Consider the following 19,656-nt stretch of genomic DNA (forward strand, 5'->3'; position numbering starts at 1 on the left):
CTGGAATATAATGTCTCTTTGTATTCATAATTAGATTAAAATTGTCTCGATTTTTTTTCGGGGGAGAGGGGATGTGACATGGAGTCAGGAGAGGCTTAAGTTTTCCTTGTTGCATATCACAAATATGGGAGTCCATTGCTCCTTATTTATTTATAAATCCACTATAAAGTCTGGGTGGAAATTTAGAACTACTTCCCCCCTTAATGCCTTTATAGATTCTCAGAAAACAGAAAAAGAAAAAAATGTCAAGAACCCCTTTAGGACTAATATAGGAAAGTAATTTGAATTGCATTTAGTGACTACAGAAATTTAGTGTTTGGTGTTATTTCCTTAGTCAAAACTAGTATTGGTGAAAACTATACATATATGGATAAAATATACCTTCTATAAAATTCCAAAGATTGAGTATTCATTAGTTAAATTTCTATCAATTTTTTAATAAAGAGACAATATGTGTCACCATGAAGCTTAACATAACAATGTGTTATTGTTAAGCTTAGCATAACAATGTGAATGTAATTCACCTACTGAACTGTATACTTAAAAACGGTTAAGGTGATAAACTTTGCTATGTGTATTTTGCCATAATTTTTTTAAAAGTGAAGCAAATACTTTATTATAGAAAACGTGTCCTAGGTCTCGCATATGGCAAGCATTTTGAAGGGTCTTAGTGGAGGACTGGCCTCAATGACACAAACTCCTTCTTTAGAAGCATAGAAGGCAGCAGGCTGAAAGGCATTTCTGGAGATCACGCAGTCCAGCCTTCTCTTTTCATAGCCTAGGAAAATGTAGCTCAGACATGTAGAGTGACGGCCTAAGATCAAATAGATAGAACAGAAGGGGACTAGAAACACAGTCTCCCCGTTTAGTCTTAGCTGGTTCTGGTGCATGGCTCCATCTTTGTCAATAAAATGAGTTTTGGTCCCCCTTCTTAAAAACCATCTACTTTGTGTGTGTGCACTTAATATTGTCAATTTGACCGTCTCTATTTTTCTCTACTTTTCTCTATTTGTCTCCATTTTCCTCTATTCCCACTCTTCCCGATAACTTTCTGTACTTTCCAGTTTTGTAAATATTACTATTTCCTTTACTTCTTTTCACCAACTTTAGAAAGCTAGGCCTTGTATGACGGCAAGCTGATTTTTTTCTGTGATAGGCAAAACAAAAGTAAAAGCAATTGTTTTCTTATTATCACCGGTGTAATATATGTAACAGATATGTTATAGGTTATAACAAACTCTCACATGTATTTTCTATTTAATCCTTTAAGAGTAGATAATTTTAGAATGTAAAGCCCATGAGGGAGGGTCTGTGCTGATTTTATTTTCATTGCTGTGTGCTGGTACCTAAAATAGTGCCTGGCACATAGAAGTTGTTCAATAAACATTGCTGAATGAATAAATTAGTATCACCTTCATTTTAGAAATGAATATCTGCTCAAGAACACATAATAGTGGCAGAGCCTGTACTCAAGTTAAGCACTCCTGACTCCAAATCCAGTGTACCTTGTAAATCAAGACAGTTAGATTTGCAAAATATGAAGAGGTGATGGAAAAGAAAAGCAGGGGTAGGAAACTACTAGGAGTGAGTATTGGAGAAAAGATTTAAGAACATTGCATCTTTTTGTCATAATTTTGGAGAAGCCAGTGTAGAAGGTGGATAGTGATAGAAACAGGGCAATTGACTGTGGGTTGGGGACATGAGATATTATAGTCAGGAATCAGGAGTCAGGGTTGAGTTTGCAGGAATGTGCCATCAAGATGGACTCAGTAAATTGGAAGAAAGGGTCCTGATTCATCCTTTCTCTTACCCATTCCTGTATGATTCCTCCGCAAGAAAGAGAGAAGACATCCAGGCCTAATTTCATCCAAAAATGAAGCCTAAACAAATAAAACAAGCAACAAACAAAAACCCTACATGGCAACAAAATATTTATTTATGAGGCTGCTACATCAATAACATTAATTGTACAGTAATTGCCAAGAACAGAAATTAATGTGATTTTGTGGAAATCCACAATCAATCTCAGGCCTAATTTCTGTGAATGAATGTACTCTGAACAAAATTTCAGTTAGAGAGCATATTTTATTCTTAGAGCAGTTGGCAAAATGATACTGGGGAGGAGAATTGTAAGATGTAATAGTAGACTTCAGTCCTAAACTATAGAGGCAATGAAGTCATTCCATTCAATACTGCTTAATCATAAGGCAGCTCCTTTATGGCCACGCAATGAAACTGGTTCTGTGAATTACCAGACCTTACCTCTAGCTGTGAGAACATTCTCAAAGTAACAGATTGAAAAGTTCAGTGATCTCAGCATCATAATAATATTTCCCCAGCCATACATGGAGGTACAGTAAAATTGAATTACTTTCTGTTTAGGTAGCAGGCATAAATGAGAGAGACAAAGGACCTTCTCCTGATCTGCTTCAGTATGTGGAAATGAAATGCATTTTGCACAGCACCTGATGTGAATATTACATTCTCTATTTTGTGGTTAACTTTGAGCAACACTGTGGTCTTGCTTAAGGTTTTAAAAATCCATCTCACTTTCATTTTGTGAATGCTTCTTATCTAGAGTGTCGTTCTGATATTATGGAGCTGGGATGGAGCTAGACCTCTTGTTTGTATTTCAGAGACTAAACAAGAGCTGCTGAAAATAAGGCACCATATTCTAAACATTCAATTTTAGCATGGAAAACACTGTTTACACAGTCCGCAGTAATGGCAGCTGTTTCAGCTATTTAAATAGTGTAATTACACATTTCATTCCAGAGTATAACAGTAACAGTTAGTTTACTAGTAAATCTCGAATTGAATGTACCTGTTCCTATATAAACATGCACAGGTAACCTATCAATAGTTACTGCCAATTATATCTGAACTATAATTTGGTGTTTATTGGAGCTGCAATGCTTCAAAAGAATACTTTCCTTGGGAATGTTGAAACTTCCTCCCCCCCCCCCAATGATGAAAAAAATACAGTTGTCAGCATAATGTCTTGACATTCATGATGCCAGCCTGTCTTTACTGGTGTCAGATGTGAAAATAAATAGATATTAAACTGTCAGTCAATGAAATTGCAAAGTCAAGAACAGCTCTAGCTGTGATCCTGTGTGTTCTACTTGATGGACACAGGTGTTTAAGTGTTATGAATTCAGCAGGGCTGGGGAACAAGAGAAACATTTTCCAGCAGTTTTCCACTTGCTAAAACATTTGAGATGAACTTTCCTACATCTCAGGACTTCAGTAGAACCTCAGAGGCTTGAGAAAGTGCCAAGAATTTCCCCACTGTTTTCAGTGCTAAAATGTGAAAAGTCAGTTCCAATTCCTGGAGGTACATTCTTTCATCCTATATGCATGCAAAGTCTCCAACACCAAATCAAGGGCAGCTCCACTGGCCTTGAATATACATTTGTGGCAGACCCAGACACCCACCTGGTTAATTTATTATTCATAAGACACTTAAAGCCAATCATCTGTCACTAATAAACACTAACACTATTAAAAATTAACGGTCATCTTAAAGCACACTGAGACCAACTCTTCCTTCTGCTTGATGAGTACTGGAGCAAAGCACACCATATTTACTCATAACACGTATAACTGTTTATCCTTTGCTCTTGCTATTATCATTATTGTTATTGTTATTAGCAATATGATGTTAACCTATATGAGAGAGTACATCCTCTTGATGATACAAATTTCTCATTTTTCAATAAGTGTCATTAAATTTTTATCTCAACAAGTATCATAAATTCTTCTACCAGAAAATGTTGCTTTATAATGACATCATAAACAGAGCCCTGTATTTGAATACTAACTAGTGGTATGTAGAAAGAACTGGATTCTTGTTGCTCGAGGACTCTAATCCTGCATCCTTGGCCCGTGGGCAGAGTAGTGTTCTCAAAAATCAAGAATTATAGCAGATGATTTTTGTGCCAACAGCTAGTTTAAACGTGATCAAACTGAAATGTTGCTCAAAGCTGATAAGACACTATTTATATACCTGTGATCATTTATTAAATTATATGTAGAAAATCCTATGTTTAGTGTTTCCCCAATAATTCTCTTGCATTTACAATTCTTTTTTGTGTCTGCTTCTCTAAGGACTTAAACCAACACAGTAGAAAAGGCAGTTCAGAAAGGTTATTCCAGTGGCGAATTGGACAATGGAATTTGACAGAAGTCTTACCAGATCAGATAAAACGCCTCATTCTGATCTATGTCTTCAAATCGGTATTCATGTTCAGGCATTTCCAAACTTGGGAAAGGATGGTGTTTGTGGTGACTCATGGCTGAAAGCAAGATGGATGAGAATGATGAGCACAAGTGCCAAAAGAAGCTGGAGATGCAAAAATCTTAAAGCTTTAGAACTCAAAAACTTTATTTTCCTGATTATGAAATAAAAGTCCTGCCACATGCTTCCTTTCCCATCAAGATTCTGCACTATTTTCTCATCATTCATTTAATTGACAAGGAGAGGCAATATTTGTCTGTTTTCGCTTCCTCATCTCCTTCTCCGTAGTAGATTGCAAAATTGGCCACAGCTCTTTATCTAGCTCTGTATCCTTTTGCAGTAGGTCAGCCATTCCTCCCATCAAGAGGCAAAGTCCATTTTCTTTATTCTGCAATCTGGCTGCCCTTGAGATTGGCTTTGGCCAACATGGTTGGGCATAGTGTGCCATCCATGCCTGGATCTCGAATTCTTTCATGCTTCTGCTCACTCTCTTGGGTCCCTTCAGAGCTGCTATGTGAGCAAATCTGGGCTAGTCTGCTGGGCAATGAGAAACACACAGCTCAGTCGCCATCATCACACCAGCTCACAACCACCAGAAGCTGACTGGCAGCTGACTAAACAAGCATGGGTCCAACTGAGTCCTGAAAGAATCACCCTTCTGAGCCTCGTCTAAATGACTGCCCCACAGAATTGTGAATTAACAAAAATGGATGTGGTTTTAAAGCACAACAAAAACTGATACTCCCTTTTTAACTCATTATAATGAATTTTTGGTCTTCATTAATGAACTTATCTTGTTATGGTCACTAACTAGTGAGCACTGTTGCCAGTTTTTTTTTGTTTTTTTTTTTTAAAGTCTTTACTGAATTTATTAGGTTATTGCTTCTGTTTTACGTTTTGGTTTTTTGGCCACGAGGCATGTGGGATCTTAGCTCCCTGACCCCAGGGATCAAAACCTCACCCCCTGCATTGGAAGTCAAAGTCTCAACCACTGGACTTCCAGGGAAGTCCCTGTTGCCAGGTTTAATGACCTAATTGTAATTCTTGCCCTACGTTCCTCCTCTGTGACACTGTTGCCTTCACTTTTCTTGTATGCCAGAAGGACAGTCTTCTTTCTACTTCTCTATTGACAGTTCCAGTGGTTTCTTCTGGTTGCCTCTTAAATGTTGGTGTTCTTTAGGGATCTGACCTTAATCATTTTCTCTATCTCTAAATGCTGTCCTTGGGTGATTTCATTCATTTGAATGTCCTCAACTTGTACATATACTGATGATATCTATATGTACATCAATTAGCCCTGACAGATATTTGAGCTTGCTCAACTGGGATATCTAGGAAACACCTGAAATAAAATAGGTTTGAATTTTAACTCATAATTCACCTTCCCTCCAAATGTTTTGTGACTCTAATAGTCATAAATTTCCATTTTAGGAACCTCGGATTCATCCTTATTGTTTCCCTAAATCTTTCTTTCCACATCTGAACTTCCATCCTTTCTTAGTTTAAGACCACAAAACATCAGCTCAGACCAATGCAAAAAACCACCAGTCTCTTTGTTACCAGTCTTTCCCAGTACTACCAAACTTTAATTACCACAAAGAGAAATAATACCCTGGTATTTCCCTTTTTACAGCCTCTGCTCTAGTAAAGTCCAAACACTTTAATATGTATTTTAGAATCAGAAAAACCTGCTTTAAAGTTTTAGCCTCCCAACTTAATAAATCTCTGACCTTGGAAAATTGTGTAGCTTCTTTGCATTTCTATACGTTTCTCTATATGTAGCTTCTCAATTTCTCTATGTTATAATGTACTTTGAATTTGCTCTGACCATTGACAGACATACTTTTATTTTTTTTCTTTTTTTTGGCTTAAAACAACACAAATTTATTTCCTTACAGTTCTGGAGGTAAAAGACATACTTTATATAAGGCTCTTATCAGAAGGAATGGCACATAGTGAATATTTAATGTTCACCTCTAAGTTACTTCTCTGACATTGTTTCTTGCTACTTCTATCATCTGTATCTTTTTCTTCACTCCTGGCCTTGAAATATTGAATGCATTGGCCACACTTAGTTTAGGACCATTTCCTAAATGGTCTATCACATTTTATTGATTCTAAGATACCATTAACATCTCTAACATGAGGATGTGTCTTACAATTAATGGCATATTACAGTTTAATTGGTACCTTTGCTTTGTTTTGTTTTGGTGGTACATATATGATGTATTTGATTAAATGAAATATGACATTTGCTGATTCCTTATTTTTTCATAATGCTATTTATTTTCCTTAGAACAATTTTCTTTCCATAACTTCTAGATAAACTCTTAGGCTTTTCCGAGTTGCCTAAACATTTTCTCCTTTTAAGTTTCCCATGATTCCACAGCTCACTTTTTATAATTCACCACGTGCTTGGAGTAAATCAACTGTACAATTAGAGAGAATACAGTCCACATAAAACCACACTCACTTCTGACAATAACTATAGGTTCTAGGTATTCCCCAAACCACCCTCAGTTTAATAATTCTCCAGGATTATTCACAGAACTCAGTGAAAGCTGTTACCACAATTGTGGTAATGGTTTACTACAGAGAAAGGATACAGCTTAGAATCAGCCAAAGGAAGAAGAGCATAGGGCAGAGTGCAGGAAAGTATTAAACGTGGAGCTTCCTTTGTCCTCTCCCCATGGAGTCAGGGTATGTTACTTTCTTGGCATCAATGTGAGATAGTATGCATGGAGTATTGCCAACCCAGGAAGCTCTCCTGAGACTAGGGTCCAGAGTTGTTACTGGGACTCCATCACTTAGGCATGATTGATTGACCTATTGCCAAAATGGTGGATCTCGGTCTCCAGGTGACTGACACCTTGTAACCCAAGTCCCACCCTAAATGATGTTGCTGGTCTATGCAGCATGAGTGAGGCAAACAAAAACACCCCTATCAGACACGATATTCCAAAGACTGAGAGGTTACGTCCCAGAAGTACAAAAGCCAGACCTCTTTTTAAACAATGTTAAATTTTTTTACTACACACTATTATATACTAGATAGAAATTATTATAGTTTTTTATGTATCTTTTCTCTGTAGGCTATATGCTCCCAGAGGATTAAGAGCACATGTTTTAAGTCAAATAAACCTGTATTCAAATCTTGGATCCATTGCTTACCTACAGTGTGACCTTGGGCAAGTTACAACTGTAGTATTCTTATCCAAAATTTAGGTGAAATTATACTAATATTATGGGATTATTCTGTGATTGAATTAGATAACATATATGGAACATTTATCACGCTATCTGTCTGGCCAGGGTAATCACTTAATAGATAGTTGCAAATATATGATTACCATCTTTTCTTTAACATCCACATGGATTATAATCAACACCCTAATCCTTTTATTAGGGAAAAAATGAGCAAAAATAACAGAAGGAAAAAAAATTAAGTAACTCAGAGACTGAATCGTTTCACTAAATATATTATGATCATATCCAATTTATAGTCAATCCACGAGCTACTAACTTTATGTTTTAGATTATTATTTCTAAAATAAGAGAGCTATGGTTATTAACATATTGAAAACATTGTGAGAGGAAAACTATAGTTAATAGGTATTTCTTCATTAAAGAAAATTTGTCTTTTAATTAAATTAGATACGAACATTTATAAAAGCAAACTGAAATCTCAAGATTAGTGACTGAGTCTGAAAAATGAAATGTCGGATCTAGGAGCTCTTGCAAATGATCTTTTCCAACTTCCTTCGAGGCAGAAACTTTTAGAGCACCTATGTCAAGGACACATCCAACTCCGCTTGGATACTTCCAGTCCAGACAAGAAAAAAGAAGCTTTGTTCCAAGGTGGATTTGGTTTAAAATATTATCTTAAAAAATCTATACTGGACTTCCAATGCTGGTAAAATTGTCAACAAGATAATGTGAAATCTTTCTTACTACCAAACTCCAAAAATGCATGATAAAATATAACCATCATCCGTGTGAAAGCTAAATTCTTAAGAAATCTGGGGAAATATCTAGGGACAAGAAGTGAAGAAAACAAAAAAACAGAGTTCAAAACAAATGACCTGATGCTGAAGCTAAGATAAGAGTGTCTTTCCATCACATAGTCTACACATTCTTGGGCTAACACCTTGGTGGAAATAGGAGACCAGATTATGGACCTACTTAAGGTGGAGAATGGGACCTCACATGAAAAGAAAAAAAAAGGTTTAGGGCCTTATAAGGGTATTTAATAATAATTTAAAAATTAGAGAAATTAGGAGGTGGGGAGGGAAATCTAATAGAACAGTATATGTATAAGGAAACTTCAGACCTAAGATCTGGGTAGGAAAAAAGTCTGCTCTGAGATTTTTACCTATAGACCTACCCTCTTTAAGGTTTAGAATTAAATTTAGACTATGCTTGGGAGTTTAGGAATCCCCAAACTAGGGGAAAAAAAAAGTAATCCAAAATTATTTTCATACTGATGACACTTCTGTTATATCTATAATATACACATTCAAATCCACTCTTGAGACATATATATTCCAACCAGGCCACAGAGAATTTCCACAGATAAAGTCCAGCTGAATATAACTTCACAATTCAATGTTATAAACAAATAGAGAGTTAATGGATGTATCAAACATTAGTGTTAAATCCCTGTGAACCTCAGATATAGAACTAAGAAATTAAAAGTATGTTTAAAATTTATTAAAATGTAGAAGAAGGACTTATAAACCTAAAAATACAATTAGATGCAATAAAAAGCAAAAAGCAGATAGGAAAAAGATTCAAATAGAATATCAAAAAAGGAAAAATATATTCAGTGAAATTAAAAATTGAGTGGGAGAGTTAAAGAGCATTTTGCATACTGCTAAAGAGAACAGAGAAATGGAAAGATAGATCTGATGAAAGTCCCCTTTGTCTTATAAAGTAACATTCACAGTTTCTGGGGACTAGGATGTGGATCCCTGTGGAGGCCATTACTCAGCCTGCCACATGAGGTAATAGTTAAGAATTTTCCAGATTTAACAAAACATAATGATAAACTTCATATAATGATCTTTTTCCATAGAACCAACTATATTTTTGTTTTTAATTTAATATAATGATAATATAATACATATTATTACCGGAGTAGAATTAAATAGAATAATTAATTAGTGAATAAATAAATCCACTTGTAGTTACAGACTGATTACAGTAAAACTACAATAGCCTAAATAAAAAGCAATAATAATATTCAAAAGATGTTAGAATGATAACTTTAAAATTCAGAGAGAAAGCTAGCTGGCACTATAAACTTTACATGGTTAAGTTCTCATCAAAGACTCAGTGTAACATAAAGCCCTATTTGACAAAGATTGTTAGGCATCATCTCATTCATAGATCCTCACAGAAAGAGACTCTAAAAGAAGTACTTTACAAAGAAGAAACTGAAAAGGAAGGAGTGAGATGTAAGAAATGGGAAGAAACTTTAGAAATATAAAGGCATGAGATATAAGAAACAGTAGTAGGCAGATAAACTAGTAAAACACAGGCACATCCAAATAATTATTGATGGCATGAGGTAATTACAGTGACTGCTCATTGTGGAAATAAAATATCAAGCAATACGTGTAAAACTGAAGGAGTTCTGAGTTAATGCATTAAGACTTTTGTATTGCTTGAGAGTAGATAAGGATTATGATTAAATTTAAAAAGATACTCATTAAGTTATATTAAAATTTGAAGGCTAACTACTAAAAGCATAGAAATAAAATATCACTTCTAACTCAGTAGAGGAGGAAGGTAAAAGCATAAATCTACAGCAGCTAGAATCCAGAAAAGAAGAAAATGACCCTCTTCCCCCAAAATGCATGATAAATAAGAAGCAAAGCATAAGATGATAGAGACATGTCAACAGACAACTAATATAAACAAACTAAAATTAACAGTTAAAAGTGAGAGATTTTTCAGATTGATCCAAAAAAAATCTTATTTGCATAAGGTACACCTAAAACATATAGGTGTTCAAAATTCAAAGTAAAGAGATGGGGGGAAAAAGGCAAAAAGTAAATTCTAATGAAAATAAAGGCTGTGGCAGCCCTATTTATATTAAATAGAGTTGAAAACATACTTAAAGATAAGAAGGCCCACAACACAATGAAAAAGGAATAATTCACCAAGGAAATGTAAAAATTTTGGACTTTTCAGTACCTGATAAGACAGTCTCAAAATATGTTAGGAAACAAAATGATAGAATTACAAGGAATAATTGATTAATCCAAAATCATACTGGTTAAGTTGAACCAAATGCTCAATTATTGTTCAATTACACAGAAAATATAACACTAAGTACGTAGAATATCTTACCAGTCTGGTTATCAAGCTTATTCTAATAGATTTATATATAACCCAAGGTATTACTCTCAAACACAAATAGAACCTTTATGAAAACTGAAGTAAGTTCAAGGCAAGTCTCACTGATAGCAAACAATCAATGAGATATAGATCATGTTTTCTAAAATGCAATTGAATCATTACATCGTCATTGAAATCAATAACAAAAAGATGGTCAAAGTCATTGCATCATCATTTAAATCAATAACAATTATTATAGAAACAATCCCATGCAAATTCAAACACAAACATTTGAGTAACCCATGAGTGCAAAAAAAAATACAATAAATATTTATCTGTTTTAAAAATTTACCTGTTTAAATTTATAACATTTTGAAAAATGTTATTTTTTAAATTCTGAAAAGCAGGATGCAAAGGTTTATTTTCAGTATTATCCTAGCCATGTAAAAATGTGCTTAAAACAATATTTAGGAAAATTTTTCCAAGATGTTTGTAATGTCTGCTCCTAGGTGAAAGTATTATGGTTGGTTTTTTCTTTACATTTTTATGTATTTTTTAATTCTCTCTAAGGAGCCTGTACAGGTTCTTTAATCTTAAATAATAAACATCTTTAAAGGTTTGAAAACAAAAACAAAATAAAGTTGGTTCTATGGAAAATAAAACTTTAAAACAAGCTAAATTCTTATGGTTCTAAGACTAATAGAAATGACTAAACTAAAGGTAAAGAAAAAGAAAGGAAATATAATACTAGAAATCACAAAGAAAACATAACTCCAGATAGAGTTTTTTTTTAACTATAATGTAATGCTATGAAAACTTTAAATTTGGAATGCTTATAAATTTACTTATAAATTTATAAATTTTAAGGCTTGCATAAACAGTTTACCGAAAGAATTTAACTTGCCAGGCTGACAAATTAAACCTATGACAAATTAAACATAAATAACACATTAAAGATATGATTACACTTACAACTCTTATGCATATTTAATCACTATTTAAAAATATATTCTATCCACATATCCTCAAATTACAGACCTAGACAGTTAAAAATAATTATATATTTAAAGCATCAGTAGAATTATTTTTAACAAAATTTCTCAACTATTTTAAAAAGGCTATTAGAGGGAAAAAATTATAGATTACCATTAAGTTGCGTCTACCCAAGTTTTAATACTAGACAATATACATTAATGTAATTTCTCATGAGAAATTAAAGATGAAAGAAACATAAACACATCAATAGATACAGAAAAACCCAGCATATATTAATGATAAGATAAAACTATAATCAAAATAGGAATCGAAAGAAAATTCCTTAACCTAACGAAGTGATAGTCACTAAAACTCTAGTAAATATTATATCTAACGGTGAAACATTAGAAGCTTTTTATTTCCTAAGTCAGGATCAAGACAGGAGTGCTTACTACCATTGCTTCTAATTCATTGCTTGGAGGGACTAGCTAATATAAATAAACAATACAAAGAAATAAAATACATTTGGATAGAAAAAAGGAAATAAAAATCTAATTTTTCAGGGACAATATGATTGCATAGGAAACCCAAGAAATTATACAAACTATTAGAATCAATAAGAGCATTAAGCAAGTATTCTGGACACAAATTCAATATACAAAAGTGAATTAGAAAATGTAATGCCAAAATCTTCATTTAAAAGGGACACAAAGACTGGAATGAGCACAGTAATTAATTTCACAAAAGATGTTCAACTTTTACGTAGAAAACATTAAAACTATGTTGGGAGACATAATGAAGACCAAACAAATGAAGCAATGTAATGTGCTCATGGATGGAAAGACTCACTATTATTAAAACATTTAGTTTTCCTAAATTAATATATTAATTAAGTGCAAATCTAATTTAAAAAATAAGTTTTTCATGAAATTTGACAAGTTTATCCTGAAATTCATATGGAAATACAAAGGCCAATATTGGCCAAGAAAATTTTGAGGAAGTATAAGGTGGGAAGATTTGCCATGTCAAGCTTCCAGAAGTATTATCACAAAATTATAATTCTAAAATACTGTGGTATTGGTGTAAAAAATATTTTGCTGAAACAGAATGGATTACTTAAAAACAGGCCCCTTCAACTTACTATAATAATAACTTAGTAATAGTAAATTATTATATTCCAGAGGTAGTATTGCACAACAGAAAGGAAATAACAAAAACTTAACAAATAGGACAAATGATTTTGCATCAATTATATCCGTACCTCACATAAATTACAAAAATTAATTCCAAAAATTAATTAGAATTTAAGATCTAAATGTCAAAAGAATAATTTTCAAAAGAAGAAGATAATATAAGAAAAGATCTTAATGAACTTCAGGGAAGGCATAAATGTATAAGCTGTGAAGGGAGAAAAACACATTTGATTACATCTAAATTAAAAATGTTTATGTATTAAATGATATTCAAAGCATAATGAAAAAATGTATTTTGCTTTCACTATCTACCTGAGAATTTCTGAATTTTAACTTCTTGTGCTGTTTTCTTTTTACTGTCAAACCAACAACACAAGACAGCAAATACATTGTATAACTTTATTTAAAATTCTATTTTTTGGGAACATATTCTATGCCAAAGGCTTTGGGGCACATAGACAGCAGTGCTCTAACAAATCTTATTTACACTGCCTTCCACCCAACCTATTGCCTTTAGTGGTTACAATTATCCTCAAGGATGTATATTATTTCGAAGCTTTAAATTCTTATTTTAAAGGCTTCGGCAAGGGAGTTTTGATTTCAGATCCCTGAGCTTTGGAGCTGAATTTGTGTCTTGAGAATGTGATGAGGTGCTGTCTAGTTTTTATTTGATGGAAACGTTATTTTATTTAGAATGCCCAGTAATGCCACCTGCTCACCAAACCCACCACAGAATGGCTCTATCAAAAGATTCAAAACACCTTGATGATAATTTGCTATGTCTATCTTTTCCTTATTTAGCTCAGACTCTTCTTTGGTAATCTTCCTAATTGAGTGTTTTCTTCACTGGGCAAATTCCCAGCTTGAGTCACATTTGTTATTCTGAACGAAACTGATTATTTCCATCCATGTTTATACATGGATGGTTAGCTTAAAAAGCTCAGGGAGCATGTGTGTGGGAGAATGTAAAAATGTTTATGTATATGCTTGTATGACTGTTGTCACTTACCATACATATACATAAACAGCTTTGAAAGAAAACCAATAGATTCTGTTCCTGCTCTCTTCACAATGTAAACTTTCCAATATAATCTTGTTTCCCCCTATAGACCTGGTCCTAATTTGTCTTTTCTTTATCTCAAAATTCCAGGGCTGTCAAGCCAAGTTACTCTTAAAAGAACTCTGGGAATTTCAGTCAAGAGAAAGATATACTGAAGAATCATTATTCAAACATAAAAATTTAATAAAAATGTTAACAAGGTTTCCCCAAGGTGGGGCTGTTTATTGCTTACAGTTTTGTTTTGTTTTGTTGCGTTTTTTTAACAACACAATTACATGTCTACAGGTAGAGGTCAGGTATAACTTATACCACTTGCTATGAAAGAAAATGTGGGTGAAAGAGAACACAGTCCCCCAAACATTATACACACAACTTTCTTTCCTATGTAATTTTAAACTCTTTTAATTTTTCCCCAGTTTCAAAGGGAAGTTCAAATATGAATGATGGCAGTGTTTTTTTCTTTAATTCGTGACAGTTAATATTTACTTTGGGCTTTGCCAGTCACATCTCACTATGTCTCATTGCATGTGGCCTGACACAATACATCATGGCCAAGGTGATCCAATATCGTGTGACACTTTTTAAAAAAAGGATATTAAATGGTGGCAGAAGATACGCCTGAAACACGTCAACGTGGGCCCACGGAGCATTGTTCTTCACTAATAGTTTGCTCTCTCGGAGTCTGGCTAGAAGAATTATTATTGTCCTTTATATATAAACATCCTTACCCAAATAGTCTCCTCTTATGCCTAATATATGCATTCCTGTCATATGAAAGCCACTTGCTTAAGCTGCTTTTCTGTCTATTTGTAGTCTGTTCAGGCACACAGTCCCCAGCAGGAGTCCGGCTCCATGATTCATTGCCTCAGATTTCCTATGGAGCTTACATGATGCTCGCTCAGCCCCATACGGTTTTGTATCCATTATAACCAGGGACAAGTAAGCAGGGCTCAGGAGTCTGAGCATCCATCTAGGAATAGCTCCCTGACGCCTTGCTTTACTCACAATAAATGAACAATGAACTCTTTACATGCTAACCCCATATGGTGAAGAGAAATTATAGGAGCTTACTTGAGTTAAATAAGGGAAGAAGCATTTAGAGTGAAGCTCCTTAAATGAGCAGGTCAATAACTAGTTTACAGAGACCAGGGCACCTGGCTAATGGGAGAATAAAGAATTATGCTTGTCACAGAAAAAGAAAGATGCTGTCCTGGTTTAGTGCTAAATAATTACATTCATTATACCGAGAAAAGCTCTGCAAGTGGTCGGCTGCACTAGTTAATTCATTAGCAAAACTAATCGGCAAACCACAAACAACAATCGGGGGTAAATTTAACCAGTTCTAACGGAAGGTTTGGAAAAACAAGATTTTCTTTATACTAGAGGGGAAAATTACGCTGGAAAACTGCACACATAATTGTATGTATCTTCTTACTTTGTCCTGAGTTTCAATGTGAAAGAAGAAATCATAGCTAAGTCAGAGAGAGGGCATGTGTACAAATAATAAGTTCACTGAATTATTTCAGATGACCTAAAATATCCCAGAGTTTCATTGTTAATCCTGACAATGAATAGAAAACAGACTCCAACAACAAGGAGTTTTCCACTACCTGCTTTATGAGATCTTTGATTGTATAAATAAACATAATATATATGTTATATGTAATATATAGTAACTGTAGTTTAATACTTGAGAGTTAATAATACAACTTTGACTCATGTAACCAAGAGAAGCTTGGAGTAGTTTTACCTATTGACCTAACCACTTGAGGATTAAGTGGTTGATACAAAACTCCAGTGTAATTGGAATGGTTTTCATTCTGACTTTTATGCAATTAATTTGATAATTTGTGCATTCAATATGCATCATAACTTTAGACAAAAATCCTGCTGAAGAAACAGCAAGTTGCCTTAGTGGAGGCGAGAAAAGCTTTTAGATACTATTGGGCACTAAGACTCTCCTTCTCAAAATGAATTCTTTTCCTTTATTTCTGGAAGGAAGATATTTTTCTTCTGTCTTTTAGAAAGAAAGAAAGAATTCAAGTATACAATGCTAGGAAGGAATGTAAGATTGAGGGATAAATTCTAAAGGGTTTACTGAGCCTGGTAGGTTTATTCTGTGTCACCGCAGAGCAGCACTGTTTGTTTAGACTTCCTAAAACACTGTTCAACTCACCTGTTTTTTGTGGGGTTTTTTGAATTTTTGAATTTTATTTTATTTATTTTTTTATACAGCAGGTTCTTATTAGTCATCCATTTTATACACATCAGTGTATACATGTCAATCCCAATCTCCCAATTCATCACACCACCACCACCACCCCCCTGCTGCTTTACCCCCTTGGTGTCCATATGTTTGTTCTCTACATATGTGTCTCAATTTCTGCTCTGCAAACCGGTTCATCTGTACCATTTTTCTAGGTTCCACATATATGCGTTAATATGCAATATTTGTTTTTCTCTTTATGACTTACTTCACTCTGTATGACAGTCTCTAGATCCATCTACATCTCTACAAATGACCCAATTTCATTCCTTTTTATGGCTGAGTAATATTCCATTGTATATATGCACCACAACTTCTTTATCCATCCATCTGTCAATGGGCATTTAGGTTGCTTCCATGACCTGGCTATTGTAAATAGTGCTGCAATGAACATTGAGGCGCATGTGTCTTTTTGAATTATGGTTTTTTCTGGGTATATGCCCAGTAGTGGGATTGCTGGGTCATATGGTAGTTCTATTTTTAGTTTTTTAAAGAAACTCCATACTATTCTCCATAGTGGCTGTATCAATTTACATTACCACCAACAGTGCAAGAGGGTTCCCTTTTCTCCACACCCTCTCCAGCATTTGTTGTTTGTAGATTTTCTGATGATGCCCATTCTAACTGGTGTGAGGTAATACCTCACTGTAGCTTTGATTTGCACTTCTCTAATAATTAGTGATTTTGAGCAGCTTTTCATGTGCTTCTTGGCCATCTGTATGTCTTCTTTGGAGAAATGTCAATTTAGGTCTTCTGCCCAGTTTTGGATTGGGTTCTTTGTTTTTTTCATATTGAACTGCATGAGCTGTTTATATATTTTGGAGATTAATCCTTTGTCCATTGATTCATCTGCAAATATTTTCTCCCATTCTGAGGGTTGTCTTTTCGTCTTGTTTATGGTTTCCTTTGCTGTGCAAAAGCTTTGAAGTTTCATTAGGTCCCATTTGTTTATTTTTGTTTTTATTTCCATTACTCTAGGAGGTGGATCAAAAAAGATCTTGCTGTGATTTATGTCAAAGAGTGTTCTTCCTATGTTTTCCTCTAAGAGTTTTATAGTGCCCGGTCTTACATTTAGGTCTCTAATCCATTTTGAGTTTATTTTTATGTATGGTGTTGGGAGTGTTCTAATTTCATTCTTTTATATGTAGCTGTCCAGTTTTCCCAGCACCACTTATTGAAGAGACTGCCTTTTCTCCATTGTATATCCTTGCCTCCTGTGTCATAGATTACTTGACCATAGGTGCATGGGTTTATCTCTGGACTTTCTATCTTGTTCCATTGATCTATGTTTCTGTTTTTGTGCCAGTACCATATTGTCTTGATTACTGTAGCTTTGTAGTATAGCCTGAAGTCAGGCAGTCTGATTCATCCAGCTCCGTTTTTTTCCCTCAAGACTGCTTTGGCTATTCAGGGTCTTTTGTGTCTCCATACAAATTTTAAGATTTTTTGTTCTAGTTCTGTAAAAAATGCCATTGGTAATTTGATAGGGATTGCATTGAATCTGTAGATTGCTTTGGGTAGTATTGTCATTTTCATAATGTTGATTCTTCCAATCCAAGAACATGGTATATCTCTCCATCTGTTGGTATCATCTTTAATTTCTTTCATCATTGTTTTATAGTTTTCTGCATACAGGTCTTTTGTCTCCCTAGGTAGGTTTATTCCTAGGTATTTTATTCTTTTTGTTGCAATGGTAAATGGGAGTGTTTCCTTAATTTCTCTTTCAGATTTTTCATCTTTAGTGTATACGAATGCAAGAGATTTCTGTGCATTAATTTTGTATCCTGCAAGTTTACCAAATTCATTGATTCGCTCTAGTAGTTTTCTGGTGGCATCTTTAGGATCCTCTATGTATAGTATCAAGTCATCTGCAAACAGTGACAGTTTTACTTCCTCTTTTCCAATTTGTATTTCTTTTATTTCTTTTTCTTCTCTGATTGCTGTGGCTAGGACTTCCAAAACTATGTTGAATAATAGTGCCAAGAGTGGACATCCTTGCCTTGTTCCTGATCTTAGAGGAAATGCTTTCAGCTTTTCACCATTGATAATGATGTTGGCTGTGGGTTTGTCATATATGACTTTTATTATGTTGAGGTAGGTTCCCTCTATGCCCACTTTCTGGAGAGTTTTTATCATAAATCGGTGTTGAATTTTGTCAAAAGCTTTTTCTGCATCTATTGAGATGATCATATGGTTTTTATTCTTCAATTTGTTAATATAGTTTATCACATGGATTGATTTACATATTTTGCAGAATCCTTGCATCCCTGGGATAAATCCCACTTGATCATGGTGTATGATACTTTTAATGTGTGTTGGATTCTGCTTGCTAGTATTTTGTTGAGGATTTTTGCATCTATATTCATCAGCGATATTGGTCTGTAATTTTCTTTATTTGTGGTATCTTTGTCTGGTTTTGGTATCAGGGTGATGGTGGCCTCATAGAATGAGTTTGGGAGTGTTCCTTCCTCTGCAATTTTTTGGAAGAGTTTGAGAAGGATGGGTGTTAGCTTTTCTGTAAATATTTGATAGAATTCACCTGTGAAGCCATCTGGTCCTGGACTTTTGTTTGTTGGAAGATTTTTCATCACAGTTTCAATTTCATTACTTGTGATTGGTCTTTTCATATTTTCTAATTCTTCCTGGTTCAGTCTTGGAAGGTTATACCTCTCTAAGAATTTGTCCATTTCTTCCAGGTTGTCCATTTTACTGGCATAGAGTTGCTTGTAGTAGTCTCTTAGGATACTTTGTATTTCTGCGGTGTCTGTTGTAACTTCTCCTTTTTCATTTCTAATTTTATTGATTTGAGTCCTCTCCCTCTTTTTCTTGATGAGTCTGGCTAATGGTTTATCAAATTTGTTTATCTTCTCAAAGAACCAGATTTTAGTTTTATTGATCTTTGCTATTGTTTTCTTTGTTTCTGTTTCATTTATTTCTGCTCTGATCTTTATGATTTCTTTCCTTCTGCTAACTTTGGGTTTTGTTTGTTCTTCTTTCTCTAGATCCTTTAGGTGTAAGGTTAGATTGTTTATTTGAGATTTTCCTTCTTTCTTGAAGTAGGCTTGTATAGTTATAAACTTCCCCCTTAGAACTGCTTTTGCTGCATCCCATAGGTTTTGAATTGTCGTGTTTTCATTGTCATTTGTCTCTAGGTATTTTTTGATTTGCTCTTTGATTTCTTCAGTGTTCTCTGAAGAAATTTTTGGTTATTTAGTAACGTATTGTTTAGCCTCCATGTGTTTGTGTTTTTTACGTTTTTTTCCCGGTAATTCATTTCTAATCTCATAGAGTTGTGGACACAAAAGATGCTTGATATGATTTCAAGTTTCTTAAATTTACTGTGGCTTGATTTGTTACCCAAGATGTGATCTATCCTGGAGAATGTACCATGCGCACTTGAGAAGTGTAATCTGCTGTTTCTGGATGGAATTTCCTATAAATATCAATTAAATCTGTCTGTTCTATTGTGTCATTTAAAGCTTCTGTTTCCTTATTTATTTTCATTTTGGATGATCTGTCCATTGGTGTAAGTGAGGTGTTAAATTCCCCCACTATTATTGTGTTACTGTCAATTTCCTCT

The sequence above is a fragment of the Eubalaena glacialis genome, chromosome 3 (genome assembly GCF_028564815.1).
Source record: "Eubalaena glacialis isolate mEubGla1 chromosome 3, mEubGla1.1.hap2.+ XY, whole genome shotgun sequence".
NCBI classification, from domain to species: domain Eukaryota; kingdom Metazoa; phylum Chordata; class Mammalia; order Artiodactyla; family Balaenidae; genus Eubalaena; species Eubalaena glacialis.